Source organism: Amblyraja radiata, chromosome 6 (genome assembly GCF_010909765.2).
Source record: "Amblyraja radiata isolate CabotCenter1 chromosome 6, sAmbRad1.1.pri, whole genome shotgun sequence".
Taxonomy (NCBI): Eukaryota; Metazoa; Chordata; class Chondrichthyes; order Rajiformes; family Rajidae; genus Amblyraja; species Amblyraja radiata.
The window spans coordinates 18,488,054-18,503,618 of NC_045961.1; positions in this window are offsets into that span (position 1 = coordinate 18,488,054).

Consider the following 15,565-nt stretch of genomic DNA (forward strand, 5'->3'; position numbering starts at 1 on the left):
GGTTTGGGTTGAAGTAAAAAGGCACTCTCTCTCTCTCTCTCCTCCTCTCTCTCCCCACCTCTCTCTCTCTCCCCACCCCTCTCTCTTTCTCTCTCTCTCCCCCCCCCGTCTCTCTCCCCTCCTCTCTCTCCCCACCTCTCTCCCCATCCCCCCCCTCTCCTTCCCCCCCCTCTCCTTCCCCCCCCCTCTCCTGCCCCCCACTCTCCTTCCCCCCCCCCGCCTGCCCCCCCCCATCTCCTTCCCCCCCCTCTCCTTCCCCCCCCTCTCCTTCCCCCCCATCTCCTCTCCCCCCATCTCCTCTCCCCATCTCCTCTCCCCCATCTCCTCTCCCCCATCTCCTCTCCCCCCCATCTCCTCTCCCCCCCATCCCCTCTCCCCCCCCTCTCCTCTCTCCCCCCTCTCTCCTCTCCCCCTCTCTCCTCTCCCCCCTCTCTCCTCTCCCCCCTCTCTCCTCTACCCCCTCCTCTCCTCTACCCCCTCCTCTCCTCTTCCCCCTCTCTCCTCTCCCCCCCTCTCCTCTCCTCTCCCCCTCTCATCTCCCCCTCTCATCTCCCCCCCTCCCTCTCTCTCCCCTCTTTTCTCCCCCTCCTCCCCTCCATCCCCTCCCCCCACCATCCCTCCCCTAAACCCCCCTCCCCTCCACACACCCCTACCCCCTTCCCTCCACCCTCCCTCCCCCTCCCTGCTCCCCACCTCTACCTCCTCTACCCCTCACCTCACCCCCCTTTCTCTCACTCTCACCCTCTCTCTCCTCCCCTCCTCCCCCACATTTCCCCCCTCACCCACCCTCCCTCTTCTCCTCCTCTCCACCCCCCTCTCCCTCTTGCCCCTCTCTCCGTGTCTCTGTCTCTCTCTCTGTCTCTGCCCCTTCTCTCTCTGCCCTCACTCTCTACCCCCGCTCCCCTAGATGTGACTGCAAGTTGGAGGCTATGCATCAGTAGATAGGGTGGTTATGGGGTTAAAGGAGCAAATTAATAATATTAATATATCAAGGGGGTAATTAGCGTGAGTGCGGGGGGGGGGGGGGGGATTGTTAGTGTGTGTGACGCTGCATGCCGCCTCCCTCCCCACAACCGCACGTTGGGGGAACAGACCCAACGGGTCTGCACTTGGTCTAGTATTTACTAAAATTGATCACTCCGTGCCTCGCACTCGGGCTGTCGCCTCTCTCTCTCTCTCTCTCTCCCCCCCTCTCCCCCCCTCTCCCCCCCTCTCCCCCCCCTCTCCCCCCCTCTCCCCCCCTCTCTTTCCCTCTCTCTCCCTCTCCCCCCTCTCTTTCCCTCTCCCCCCTCTTTCCCTCTCCCCCCTCTCTTTCCCTCTCCCCCTTCCTCTCCCCTTCCCCTCCGCACCCTCCCCTACCACCTTCCCTCCACCCCCTCCCCTACCTATCTCCACTTCCCCCCTCACCTCTCCCCACCCTTCCCACCCCTTCATCCCCCTTCTCTTCCCCCCCCTCTCTCTCCCCTCCTACCCTCCCCCCCTCCCCTCTGTCTCCTGCCTCTCTGTCTGTCTCTTCCCATTCTCTCTCTGCCCTCACTCTCTAGCCCCCCCCCCTCCCTTTCTAGACGTGCCTGCGAGTTGGGGGCTATGCGTCAGTGGATAGGGCGGTTATGGGGTAAAATGATCAAATTAATAATATTAATATAATATCAAGGGGGGTAGTTAGTGTGTGTGTGGGGGTGGTTAGTGTGTGTGACGCTGCATGTCGCCGGCCCCCCCCCCCGCAAACACGTGTTGGGGGACAGACCCAACGGGTCTGCATTTGGTCTAGTATCTATGAAAACTCTGTGTGTGTGTGTGTGTGTGTGTGTGTGTGTGTGTGTGTGTTATTTTGCATGTGAAACGTATCTCCTCGAAAACCAGACGCAAAAAAGCGGAGATATTTCGGTAGGGATTTAACATGAGTCCAGAAATCCGCTCCTTGTTCAATTATTTCCCCAGATTTTGAATTAAATTGATCACAAAACTCAAATTTTAAAATATAAATGCCGCTTGCCAACTGCTGACGTCACAATGCCCACCAATCTAGGCCCAACTGCCTCCAGGCCCCGCCCCCCGCCGCTGTGGATTAAAGGCGCAGAAAGATCGAGAAAGTTCTGCAAAACATAGATTCTACTGCTCCGTTCCGCTAGAGCTTCTTTGTTCTACAGATCTTATCATGCACTGAATCATCTCATCACTGTTGGCGCAGCTCGTGAAGCCCTGCGCGCTCATTCCAGCTGTGGGTTTCCAGTCAAAAGCTGCTTTTATCTCTCTTCATTTGGCAGCCCTCCACCCCACCCCCCACTTCTCTTCTCACCTCCTCCTCACCCCCCACTTCTCTTCTCACCTCCTCCCCTTTCCTTCCTCCTTCTCTCCCCTCTCCTATCTACCAAAGATCCTATACACGATCGTCTGTCCTGACCCCCGGCCCGGCTCTGTCACGCTGGCGGAAGCCACGATCGACTGGTCCCCCCGCTGCTTTTCACCACCCTCAGATCGCTCCGTGCCTCGCGCTCGGGCTGCCCCTCTCTCTCCCCCTCTCTCTCCTTCCCCCCTCTCTTCCCCCCTCTCCTCTCTCCCTACCCCCTTTCTCTCCCTCCCCCTCTCTTATCACCAAATTTATCCCCAAACAGACATTTAAAAAAAATATTAAGTTTGCCCAGCTGCTGACCTCACAATGCCTTTGCACCTGGCCCAACTGCTTCCTGGCCCGCCCCGCCCTGCCCAGCCCCCCCCCCCCCCCCCCCCCCCGAAATCTGCCTGCAGGCCCGGACCGGCCCCACCCGCTGACCTCACAATGCCTTTGTACCTGGCCCAACTGCTTCCTGGCCTCGCCCAGCCTCGCCCCCCCCCAGCATGCCAGGTTGTTGATTCCATTGTTTTTCATTGAATTGAATTGAATTATTTCTCACTTAACATCACTAATACTTAACATTAACTTTTAATTTCAAAGACTGTTGTTAAAAAATAAATTTGCTGTCTCACTAAAATCAAACTGCTGCCGTAGAGCTGCCAACAGCTTTCGTGCATGAGACGTGGACATTTCATTTCCAGAACATTTTGAACGCGTGATGCACGGTTGCCTCTCTCCCTCTCTCCCTCTCTCCCTCTCTCCCTCTCTCCCTCTCTCCCTCTCTCCCTCTCTCCCTCTCTCCCTCTCTCCCTCTCTCCCTCTCTCCCTCTCTCCCTCTCTCCCTCTCTCCCTCTCTCCCTCTCTCCCTCTCTCCCTCTCTCCCTCTCTCCCTCTCTCCCTCTCTCCCTCTCTCCCTCTTCCCCCCCCCACCTTCCTCTCCCCCACGCCCCCCTGCCCTCCCTCCCCTCCACCCCATCCCCGCCCCCCCCTCCCTCCCCCCCCTTTGAGTGCTTGCAGTGGCTGTGCCAAGCTTCAGTACATCCCTCTACATGATCTTGAAATATCACTGATGGGAAATTCTCAGGCCTGGATGACCAGCAAGCTTTAAAGTTGGTGTATTTCACCGAGTTGATATCCATCCTTGATATTTGCCTTGGGGACCACTATACAGATGAACCTTGGTAATGAACACCAGATCTCTTTCTTGGTAAACGCAGGAAGTGACAAATTATTGTATCTTGCATTGTCACTTGGGGAGCAGTGGATACAGGCAATGAGACACCAGTTGTGTATTATCTTCAACATATAGCAACTGTTGTGTGTTGAAAATGGGGAAATGTGTGTTGAAAATGTGTTGAAATGAACCTTAAGTAAGCTGAGAAATATCTCCAAACTGCAGTACAATGGTTCAAGGTTCACATTTATTTGTCACATGCATAAAGGAAGGTACAGTGAAATGAGTTACCATGCAGCCCTACAATTAAAAAGAACACAATACACAATAGAATTTAACATAAACATCCACCACAGCATTCTTCACTGTGATGGAAGGCTATAAAGTTCAGTCAATCTTCCTCCTTTGTTCACCTGTGGTCGGGGGCCTTGACCCTCCGTATTTGCCACTATGGACGGCCCGATGTGCAAGCCCTCTCGTCGGGATGATCAAAGCTGCGAAGGAGGGACAGATCGAACACTGAATCGGCCACAGCCTTACCGGAGACCGCGGCTTTAGGATGTTATAGGCTGCAGGCCAGCAGTCGGAGCTCTTCTCTGGCGATCCCCGGCAAGGGATCGGCCCGCTCCGTGATGGTAAAGTCTGATCCACTCCTTCTGCTAGAAACTCCGCAGACCAAGGCTTCAGGATGTTATAGGCAGCAGGCCAGTGATCGGAGCTTTGCTCTGGCGATCCCCGGCAAGGGATCACCCCGCTCCGTGATGGAAAATCCACGCTGCGCCCGCTTCTGAAGCCCTGGGCCCGACTACGGGAAAGGCCGCACCAATCCAAGTTGTTAGGCTATGAGGGAGACGAAGAAGCGACAAGTCCCATCTCCATCGAAGTAGGTGACTGAAAACTGTTTCCCCCTATTCCCCACCACCACCCCCCACATAAGACATACCGAGAGACACTAAAACATACATTTGGACATACTAAAAAACAAAAAAAGTCAAAATGACGAACCCGCTGCTGACAAGGCAGCCGACGCGCAGCGCCACCTGATGACGTTGAAATGGTGAGGTAAAGTCAGTACCAGAAGAGGAAAAACTTTGAGGATGTAACAGAGTAGAAAGGATTAAATAATGAAATCAGGTTCCATAAACATAGTTGTATTCCTCTGGAATTTAGCAGGCTGAGTGGTGATTTGAGGTACCTGTATAATAAAATGTCAATTCAGTAGGGTAGATACAATAGAGGGATTCAGAAGAAAAACAATTCAGACCACGAGGGGCATTTTGGAATGAAATCAGAAAGTTGCTTAACATATACAGATCAGAGGGATGCTAGGTACCCTATCCCAATTCTGTGTACGGCAAATCAATTTAAATCACAAGACCACAATCTATGAGGAGCGGGCAGAGACCATGAAGGTCTTGATAATTGTTTTACATTACCCTCTTTCAATGCTCCATTGTTCAACAGTTGTATTGTTAATCTGTGGTGATAATCAATGTTTCTCATGTACCTTGCCCAGGTCTTCCATAGAATGCTTTTAATATCATTATTCCCAAACTATATTTTGATTATTAAAAGCTAAAGTGCTGTTGAACACAGTGTGTCATATTGTTGATCATTGATTTGTTATTTACACTACGTTCAGTTGCAATTCCCTGTTGTACCAAAAGGTTGGAAGTGATTAATGTCTGAGCCTCTTAAATTATCTCGTGGAATAACATGTGCACTGTTCTGTTCTTTAAATACCAGTTAGGATAATTTGATTCAATTACATCTCTAGTTCAAGTAGATTCATTGTCACAATGGTTCCTCTTGAGTCCTTCTCTTTATTTTACAGGATAACTGCTTCAGTTTCAGCTGGTGACAGCTTGTAATTTTCTTGTCCAACATCTCAGGAGGCCACAATCTGCCGGTTTCACTTGTGAATGTGTGTGGGTGCATTGTTCAAAAGAAGTGAATAGCTCAATCAGCAGCATAAAAATAGCTTGAGGTACAATTGATGTTTGATTAAGCAAAGCTAAAGCCACAGTATATGGATCAGTGAAAAAGAACTATCCTACCAGCTCATAACGTGACATTTTTGTAGTACTTCTGCAATTAACAGACATCCGAACATATCAGTGTCAATTCAGCGTAGCAATCCACAACACACCCAACAATGACTTTGCCCAATAACTATTGATTGCTATTAGTTTCAAACAATCCCAAAACTAAGCAATGTTTTACATAATACATTATTTGACTTATGATATTGCTCACTTTGATGCTCACGTTTAGGCTCGTAGAGTTTACCAGATTGCCTGTTACACAGTGTCCCAAAGTGTTTGTTTGCTTCAGAACATCCTTATTTGCTTATTCTGCACTCATGGTCAGCTTGCAGAGCTGTACCCAGCACAGTTTACTTCCTTGTACTGGTGCTGATCAATCACAGGACACTGTTGGGGTGGGGTGGGGGAATGAAATCATCCTCGGAGGTAAAGACTAAAAAGAAATCATTAAAGCTTTATTATTATTAAAATAATAAATAAATGATAATCAAAGAAATGCGGATGTTAAGATCCTAGGGCTCAAGAGAGAGGTTTCAGACAGAGCGACAGCAATCAAAGGAAGCAGAATGGGAGCAGTGAATGCTCATGGACTATTTCCCAGCATAGAGGTTTCAAATTTTATACAGACGTTTAATCAATTGGAATCTTATGCACTACCTACTTTCTAATTGACATATGGAATTACCAATCTAAATACATTCTGATTGTGTTAATACCTAATACAAACTTAATATTTTCTCATCTGTATTAGTAATCAATAGCAGATACATATCCGATTCTAATAACTAACTGGAAGGTATATTCTGAAAGGTATTAGTGACCATTAGAAGTAATATCTTTATATGTTAATAGCCAATCTTAATACATACTGATAAGTATTCGTAACCAATAGAACTACATGCTATATTATTTTCTGTTAAGCCTGGCCGGATGGGGTCAGTTCAAGTTCAAGTTCAAGTGAGTTTATTGTCATGTGTCCCTGTATAGGACAATGAAATTCTTGCTTTGCTTAAGCACACAGAAAAATAGTAAGGCATTTACTACAGTACAGATAAATGTGTCCATATACCATGATATAAATATATACACACTGAATAAATAAACTGCAAATAAAGTGCAAATAACAGAAAGTGGTTGTTAATAATCAGAGTTTTGTCCGAGCCAGGTTTAATAGCCTGATGGCTGAGGGGAAGTAGCTATTCCTGAACCTGGTTGTTGCAGTCTTCAGGCTCCTGTACCTTCTACCTGAAGGTAGCAGGGAGATGAGTGTGTGGCCAGGGTGGTGTGGGTCTTTGATGATACTGCCAGCCTTTTTGAGCACTCTTCTCAGGGGAAGGGAGACCGCCTAGAGCAATGAGACTCTCAAGGCCATAATTCTACAGATCCGAGGACAGAGAGTGACTCGCAAGATATGTTGTCCAGATAGGAGATGGAGATTGTAACACTGTTGTTCTGTGAAGCCTGAGACAAAGTGATTCCGAGGGATTTTGTGTTCACTGAAGCTTTAACAAGGTGCACATCATTTTAACCCTTGCTATACTGCAGCTTCTACAGAAGTACTCAGCACATTAGACAGCATTTGTGGAGAGAGAGAAATAGTGAATACTGTTGTAACATTGTCAGCACCCTATAATGCGACTCTTTGCATACTTTTGTATGGTGTGCAAAACAAAGAATTTTCACTGTGACATGTCACATGTGATAATAAAATATCAATCAAACAATCAATCAATCAATAATATTAATGTTAATATTAAAGAACTGCAGATGCTGTAAAAATCTAAGGGAGACAAAAAAGCTGGAGAAACTCAGCGGGTGAGGCAGCATCTGTGGAGCAAAGGAATAGGTGACGTGTTAATGTTGCCGGATGATGACTTTTCATTAGTACTAAGCAGTTCTGACACAGACATTATCTGGAAGTGTTGAGTCCTATGCTGAATCCTGAAGTATATAGCGTGCTAGTTGGTAGATGAGTTAAGGGCCCGTCCCACTTAGGCGATTTAAAAAAAAAAAAAATTATTAGAAGTGTAAACACATAATAGCAACACGGTTTGTTTATCAATTACATTCATACAAAGCTTCTGTTCTTTTTATATAATTTTTTGAAAGATAGAACTGAAAAGAAAAGTCTATAAACTAATAGAGAGGGAGGGATACAAAAAACAAGAAAAACAAACAAAGAAAATTACCAATAACAATTCTGAAGATAGGTCCGTAGATTATAAGGCGTAGCTATTCATCCAATCCTGAGCTCAGGTTTCAGTCCAGTTTCTGTGTTGAACCAATTTACCTCTTTAAAAAATCAATAAATGGAGACCATATTCTAGCAAATAGTTCTGATTTGTCAATTAAGCCAAGTCTAATTTTTTCCAAGTGTAAGGTCTCAGACATTTCTGTAATCCACATTTTAATTGTGGGGGTTTTTGGGTTTTTCCAAAATCTTAGTATTAATTTTTTCCCAGTTATTATACTGTAATCAAGAAAATATCTTTGATTTGTTGTAAGTTTTATAATTTGTTCTGATATTCCCAATATTATTAATTTTGGATCGGGATCCAATTGAATATTAACAACTTCAGAAATAATTTAAAAAATATCCATCCAAATTTTTTTAATTTTTATGCAATTTACCAAGGTATGAGTTAAGTTAGCTTCTAGGTACAGCTGTATTGACATTTATCATAGATAGGTGAGATATTTGGAAAAATTCTGTTTAATTTTGTTTTGGAGTAATATAATCTATGTAATACTTTAAATTGTATTAAAGAGTGTTTGGTGTTTAACGAACAGTAATGTATATGTTGTAAGCTTTCATCCCATATATCTTTCGTTATGGATTGAGCCAATTCATTTTCACATGCTTGTCTGTGTGGTTCCGTCGACGGGACCTCAGTATCTAACAGGATATTATAAATGCAGGATATTAATTTATTTGTGTTAGGATGTTTATTCAAACATTCATCGAGGATTTCTGGGTCCTTAGTTCTATACACTTGTGTATGTGATTTTATATAATCTCTAAGTTGCAAATATCTAAAAAAATTATTTGGATGTAGTCCATAATTCTGTTGTAACTCCTGGAATGAAAGAAGTATACCCTTTCGATAAAGGTGTCTCACTTTTGTAATTCCATAGTTTTACCATTTTGCAAATCCTTTATCTAACACGGACGGTTTAAATGAGAGGTTATTTAAGATAGGAAGAAGAAGTGATAAATTATCCAATTTTATCCAGTATTTTTTAATTGTTTCCAAGTTCAATACAAATACTATGTATTATCGGGTTTCCACTATGTTTTTGTAATCAATTTTGTAGGTACCTGTATTAACAAAATTGCGCCAATTTCAAAAGGTAGGCAGTCCTCTTTTTCAATGTTTAACCAATCTGGTTGTTGATCCATATCCTCCAACCAGAAGTTCATATTTTTGATATTAACTGCTCAAAAATAAAATAGAAAATTTGGTAAAACTAATCCTCCATTCATCTTAGGTGTTTTTTCACAGGTGTTTTCACATAGATGTTTTTTACTTATTCTACGGTTCTTGTAGTCCCAAATAAAACTTGTAACAATAGAGTAAAGTTTTTTTTTAATTTTGTAAGATAGATTGGGATTGGTTGAAATAAGTACAGTAATTGTGGAAGGAAAATCATTTTTATGGCATTAACTCTACCAAACATTGAAATGGGGAGTGTTTTCCAATATTGAACATTCTTATGTATTTTATTGAGTAGGGAGGAAAGTTTGATTTAAATAAAGACGTGTATTTTTTAGTCACATAAATTCCAAGGTATTTAAACTTTCCGTAGACTATTTTAAAAGTAGATTGTTGCAATATATATGGGGTTGGTTCCGTTACTGGCATAATTTCACTTTTATTCCAATTAATTCTATATCCCGAGAATGAGCCAAATTGTGTTATAAGATTTAATAAATTCGGAATACTTGTTTCTGAATTTGTGATGTATAATAATACATCATCTGCATATAAAGAAATGGTATTAACTGTATCTTTAGTATTGTACCCATAAATTTCTGGATGAGCTCTGATACTTTCTGTAAGTGGTTCAATAGCTAAAGCAAATAGTAACGGAGATAGTGGGCATCCTTGTCTACAACCCCTAGATAGATTGAATTTAGGTGATAACATTTGATTTGTCAATATTCTAGCTGATGGATTAGTATATAAGAGTTTAGCCCAGGTACAAAACTTCTCACCCAACTGAAAATTTTCCATCACAGAAAAGAGATAGGGCCATTCTACCCGATAAAATGCTTTCTCAGCATCTAACGAGATGACTGCTAAATCTACATTAGCTATTCTATTTGAGTATATTATATTAAACAATAGTCTCAAATTATAGAATGAATAGCTTTTTGGGATAAAACCTGTTTGATCGGGGTGTATTAATTTATGAATTACTAAGCTTAATCTGTGGGCTAAGATTTTTGTTAATATCTTCTGATCGGTATTTAAAAGAGCTATTGCTCTATATGAGCCAGGGTCTTCAAGAACTTTATCAATTTTTGGTATGTGTTATTGTTGATTCATTTAAAGTTTCTGGCAATACTTGCTGTGTGAAAGCATAATTATATAATGTCTGTAGGCATGGGGAGATCAAATTCAGAATTTAGACCATCGGGGCCTGTGGCCTTTCCATTTTTCAAGGATCTAATGGACTTCAATATCTTTCATTGAAATTTCAGCACCTAATAATTCTCTCTCTCTCAGATCTATTCTTGAAAGATTACATTTCTTTAAGAATGTTTCCATTCTCATAGTACAGTCTGTTTTTTTGGCTGAGTAAAGTGTCTGATAATATTTCAAAAATCTGTCACTGATGTCCTTAGGCAATTATAGTGTTTCTCCCGTATCTGATCTAATTTCATGAATTGTTTTTTCCTGATCTAACTTGTGAAGTTGACGAGCTAGAAATTTTTGTGGTTTATCACCAAATTCAAATTGTAATTGTTTAGTATGTTGATAAAGTTTTATAATTTGATCTGAATATATGTAATTTAATTTATATTTAAGTGCAGCAATTTTGTTGTGTTTTATCATAGAGGGAGCTGTCGCTTTTTCAATATCTAATTGCTTTATTTCCATTTCTAGTTCATATTGTTTAGCTCGGCACTTTTTATTATGCAGGGCCCGAAATTAACGGTTGCCCGGGTGCCACTGACCACTCAAAGCACCGCCGGGCAACCTAAACACAGAGTCATTTTGCCTGGCTTGGCAACCAGATACTGGTTTGTATCGAAGACAGACACAAAAAACTGGAGTAACTCCGCGGGTGAGGCTGCATCTCTGGAGAAAAGGAACGCGACGTTTTGTGTCGGTGGTGACGGCTATATTGCGTGGGAAAGCTACTAGGTGCGGGGTGAGGAAGGGTCGGAGCGAAGGAAGGGCTCCGAACAGCGGCTTCATCTCCTCCTCTTCCCGCCCGCCGTGATAGCGGCCACTGCTTGCAAATTAGCGCATTTGGGGAGGAGGGAGTGATGGAGCCGCTGTCGCGGCCGCTGCTGCCGCTGTGCGGGACCCGTCTTCGCTCCGACACTTCTGGAGCAGCTGCACCAAAGATCCTATAGCAGTAGGATCTTTGAGCTGCACCGCTCGGCCCCGCACCTTGCTGTTGGCTGGCGGAGGAGGGAGGCGGTGGCGAGGAGTTCCCAACGGCCAAGGCAGCGGGGCGATGTCCGAGGAGCGCTGACCCTCCTTCCTCCATACCTCGCCCCCCTTCTCTATCTCTCTCTTGTATGCCCCCTCCAGCCCCCCCCTTATCCTCTCCACCCAGCACTGATTTCCATTCCCGCCTCTATTCAGCCCTCACAGACATCCTCTGTGCTCCCCTCCCCATCTCTCCCCCCCCCAATCTATTCATCCTGTGCTGATCACCCTATCCACCTCACATTGATTCTCCTGCCACCCCCCCCCCCCCCATCCATCCTACACTGGTCCCCCAGTTCATCCTATACTTACCCCTTTCCCATCCATCCTGCACTTCTCCTCCATCCATCCAGCACTTCTTCTCCATCCATCCTTTACTGATCCCCCATCCATCCTGTACTAATCCACGCATTCATCCCATACTGACCCACCCTCCATTTACCCTGCACCTTCCCCTCATTCATCCTGTAGTGATCCCCCATTCATCATGCACAGACCCTCCGATCCACACTGTATTGACCCCCCCCCCATTCATCTTGCGCTGATCTCTCCCCCCCCCCATCCATCCTGTACTGATCCTCCCATTCAAAAAGAATGGGGGGAACAGTCTGAAGAAGGATCTCGACCCGAAACATTGCCTATTTCCTTCGCTCCATAGATGCTGCCTCACCCGCTGTGTTTCTCCAGCACTTTTGTCTACCCCCATCCATCCCATACTGAAACCCCCCATTCAACACCACTGACATCCCCCGTGCTCTCCCCTCACAATTTTACCTACTCCAACCAACACGTACTAATTCATCTGCCTCAATCCATCCATTCCGCACCGACTGCCTTCTAAACCCCCCCCCCCCACCCCCGCCATCTATCCACCCCGCACTGATTCACACGCACACCCCCCTCCCTGACCCTACTGTCCTGGAAATGTCTTCAGAGCGAACATTGACTATGTTGGATAACGGAATGCAATCAAATGTGTTTTAATTCCCATTATTTGTTTTAATCCATAAAGATGGATTAATTAAATTGTGAACACGTGAAACATTAAAACCGCAGTGTTCGATTGTCACTGCTGCCGTTGACACGTTATTACAGAATTCATTTTAATGGCAAATCAATGCTCTTAATATGGAGCATCAGTACTGTAGTTATTTAATGAGCAACATTCAAAACTCTGCGTACGCATATATGTTACCATGGTCCAGGATTTATTGACACAGGTTGATCTTACGCTGAATAATCCAACCACATTTTTGTTTGGAAGTGGAAAGAACTAATAGAAATTGCATTAATTGCAATGTATAAAATGAGTTGAGATACTGTCTTATAATTTTGCTGCATGTCATTGTGGGATATATCATGTCTTGATTGGTGAATATGGTTAGTTTGTGACTATATTTGAAGCAGAAATAATATGTGAATGCTTCATTGAGTATAATTCCGACTGGTAACTACGCACTTAGTCCGAGCACATTATTGCAAGCGTCATGCAAGCAATCTTAAATTACCACCTAAACTGTCATTTGGCAACCTAAAGAGCTGCCAAGGTTGCCCGGCTGGCAACAGGGAAAAAAAGTTAAGCGAGAGCCCTGTTATGAAAGGCTTGGGAGGAGATAAGCGCTCCTCGTACAAATGCTTTAAATGTTTCCCACAGAAAGGAGGATTGAGTCCAGTGTATCTGCTTCTTATCTATACCTTTTAATTTAACCATGAATGTTAAAGGTGCATGATCCGAAATTATAATATTATGATATTTTGAATTGTATGTATATGGGATGAGTTTGGTCCACTAAAAAAATAGTCGATTCTTGAATACGAACTCCCTGCCACAGAGGGTAGTCGAGGCCAGTTCATTGGCTATATTTAAGAGGGAGTTAGATGTGGCCCTTGTGGCTAAGGGGATCAGAGGGTATGGAGAGAAGGCAGGTACGGGATACTGAGTTGGATGATCAGCCATGATCATATTGAATGGCGGTGCAGGCTCGAAGGGCCGAATGGCCTACTCCTGCACCTAATTTCTATGTTTCTATGTTTCTATGTACTGGTGAGTAAAATGAATATTCTCGTCCAGTAGGGTTTTTTATTCTCCAGACATTTTTAATATTGGTAGTATTAACATATGAATTTAATAATTCACTTGCCTTGGATTTTATTTTCCTTTGCCATGATGATCTATCTAAATAAGAGTGTTTAGGCGATTTTTTAGGAGGCTGCCGTCGAATGGCATAATCGTAGCAGGTCACGGAAAAAACGGCAACTGGACCCCCCTTCGGCAACGTCTATGAATAGCTACAACACCTACTGCCTAGTCGACATCAAGCTACGGCAAGCTACCGACAACCGGCAACCCATTAGGACGTCCACCTACGACCAAACCTATGACAATCTACGATCACACAGGCGACAACCTACGACAACAGAAGTCAACCTACGTCCACCAGCGACAAGCTACGGCAAGCTACAACCCTGTCAGCGACAACTGAAGACAACTGAAGACAATTCAGTCACCAATATCTGTCGCCGGTTGACCTAGGTTGATGTAGGTAGTCGCCAATAGAATTCACCAGTCAGCACCGGCGACAACCTAGGTCATCCTGGTGACAACCTACGACAGCACCGACGTCAAGCTATGCTCATTGGCGTCAAGCCCACTGTCGCCAAAATTTTTTGATAATTCCAAAATCCAGCGGCGACAAGAAAAACGCTACGACTCTTTGGGCGACTGAAACTACTGACGACCATACAGGCGTCACCACGGCGACCATGTGGCGACAGTCTAGTCGCCTGTAGTCGCCTAAAAAATGGACTAAGTGGCACAGGCCCAATACCCTGCCTCGGGCTTACTGCTGGGACTTGATTGTATTCATATATGGTATATGTGATCTGTTTTGAAAGCATGCAAAACAAAACTTTTCGCTGCCTCCCGCCACACATGACAATAATAAACCAAACCTGGAACAATGTAAGGGTCCAAAGGCAGAGAAGTCTGAATGGTGCTGGATAGGGGACAAAAGCAGGAGGGAACTGTCAGCTCAGTGTCTACCCTGCAGATGAGTATTTCATGTTATCTCTGTACACGCAATAATAATAAAACCACTGGGCACAGGCAGCAACCAATCTGCATTTGATTCCTTCAATATACAGGAAATCAAATCATGAATAATAAATGACCCACACAAGATTGGAAATAATATGTTTCACTGGAATAAATGTTTGGGTGCATGATCCTAAGCCGTTGGCTGCGGGAGTCAAGATCGTCCTGTCAACGGAGGGCTCGAGGCCCCCGACCGTGGGAAAGCAAACAAGGGAAGAGATTGAACTTTTCCTTTCGCCATCCATCACATTGGGGAATGTGGAGGAGTCACTGTGGTGGATGTTTATGTTAAAATGTGTTTTGTGTGTTCTATTGCTTTGTATTGGTATGACTGAATTGGCAAATGAAATTCCTCGTATGTTGCAAAACATACTTGGCTAATAACATGATTGTAAGTGTGATTGTGATGATGAGATGAGTGCATTGCAGAAGATATGCACTGCATCGTCAGACACTGTGTAATTTGATCATGTAGAATGCTTCCTAAGATGGTCAACATTAAAAGTAATGTCTATGAACAGAAGGTGAGAGGTTTCGAAATGATGGAGCAAAATACAAAATCGATCTTTTAAATTCTGCACATCAAAGCACTGCAAAGTCTTACAATCATTATTCATGAACCACAGGAGATGCACTTTTGTTTATAAAGCTAAACAATGCGAATAGTCAACACCACAAATATGTTTAGCAAGGAACTGCAGATGCTGGTTTACAGTGAAGATAGACACAAAATGCTTGAACAACTCAGCAGGGCAGACAGCAATTCTGGAGAGAAAGAATGGGTGACGTTTCTGGTTGATACCCTTCTTTAGACTGAGAGTCAGGGAAAAGAGAAACTGGACGTACGAATACAAAGAGAATGTAAGGTGTGAAAAGGACAGATCAAAGCACACAATGATCAAGGAAATGTTGAATGGTTTATTGTTGGCTGAGGGGGAGGTGAGAATGAGGCATGCAAATATAAAATTAAACAGGAGGACAATGAAACTAGTCAAAGAACGAGGGTGGGGGAGGGGACTGAGACGGGGGAAAGCAAAAGTTACTTGAAGTAAGATAGATCAATATTCATATCACTGGGTTGTAAGCTGCCCAAGCAAAATATGAGGTACTGTTCCTCCAATTTGCATTTGACCTCACTCTGACAGTGGAGGAGGCCCAGGACAAGTCAGTATGCGAATGGGAGGAGAGTTTAGCAACCGGGAGCTCGCGTAGGCCTACGCGGACTAAGCAGAAGTGTTCAGCACAACGATA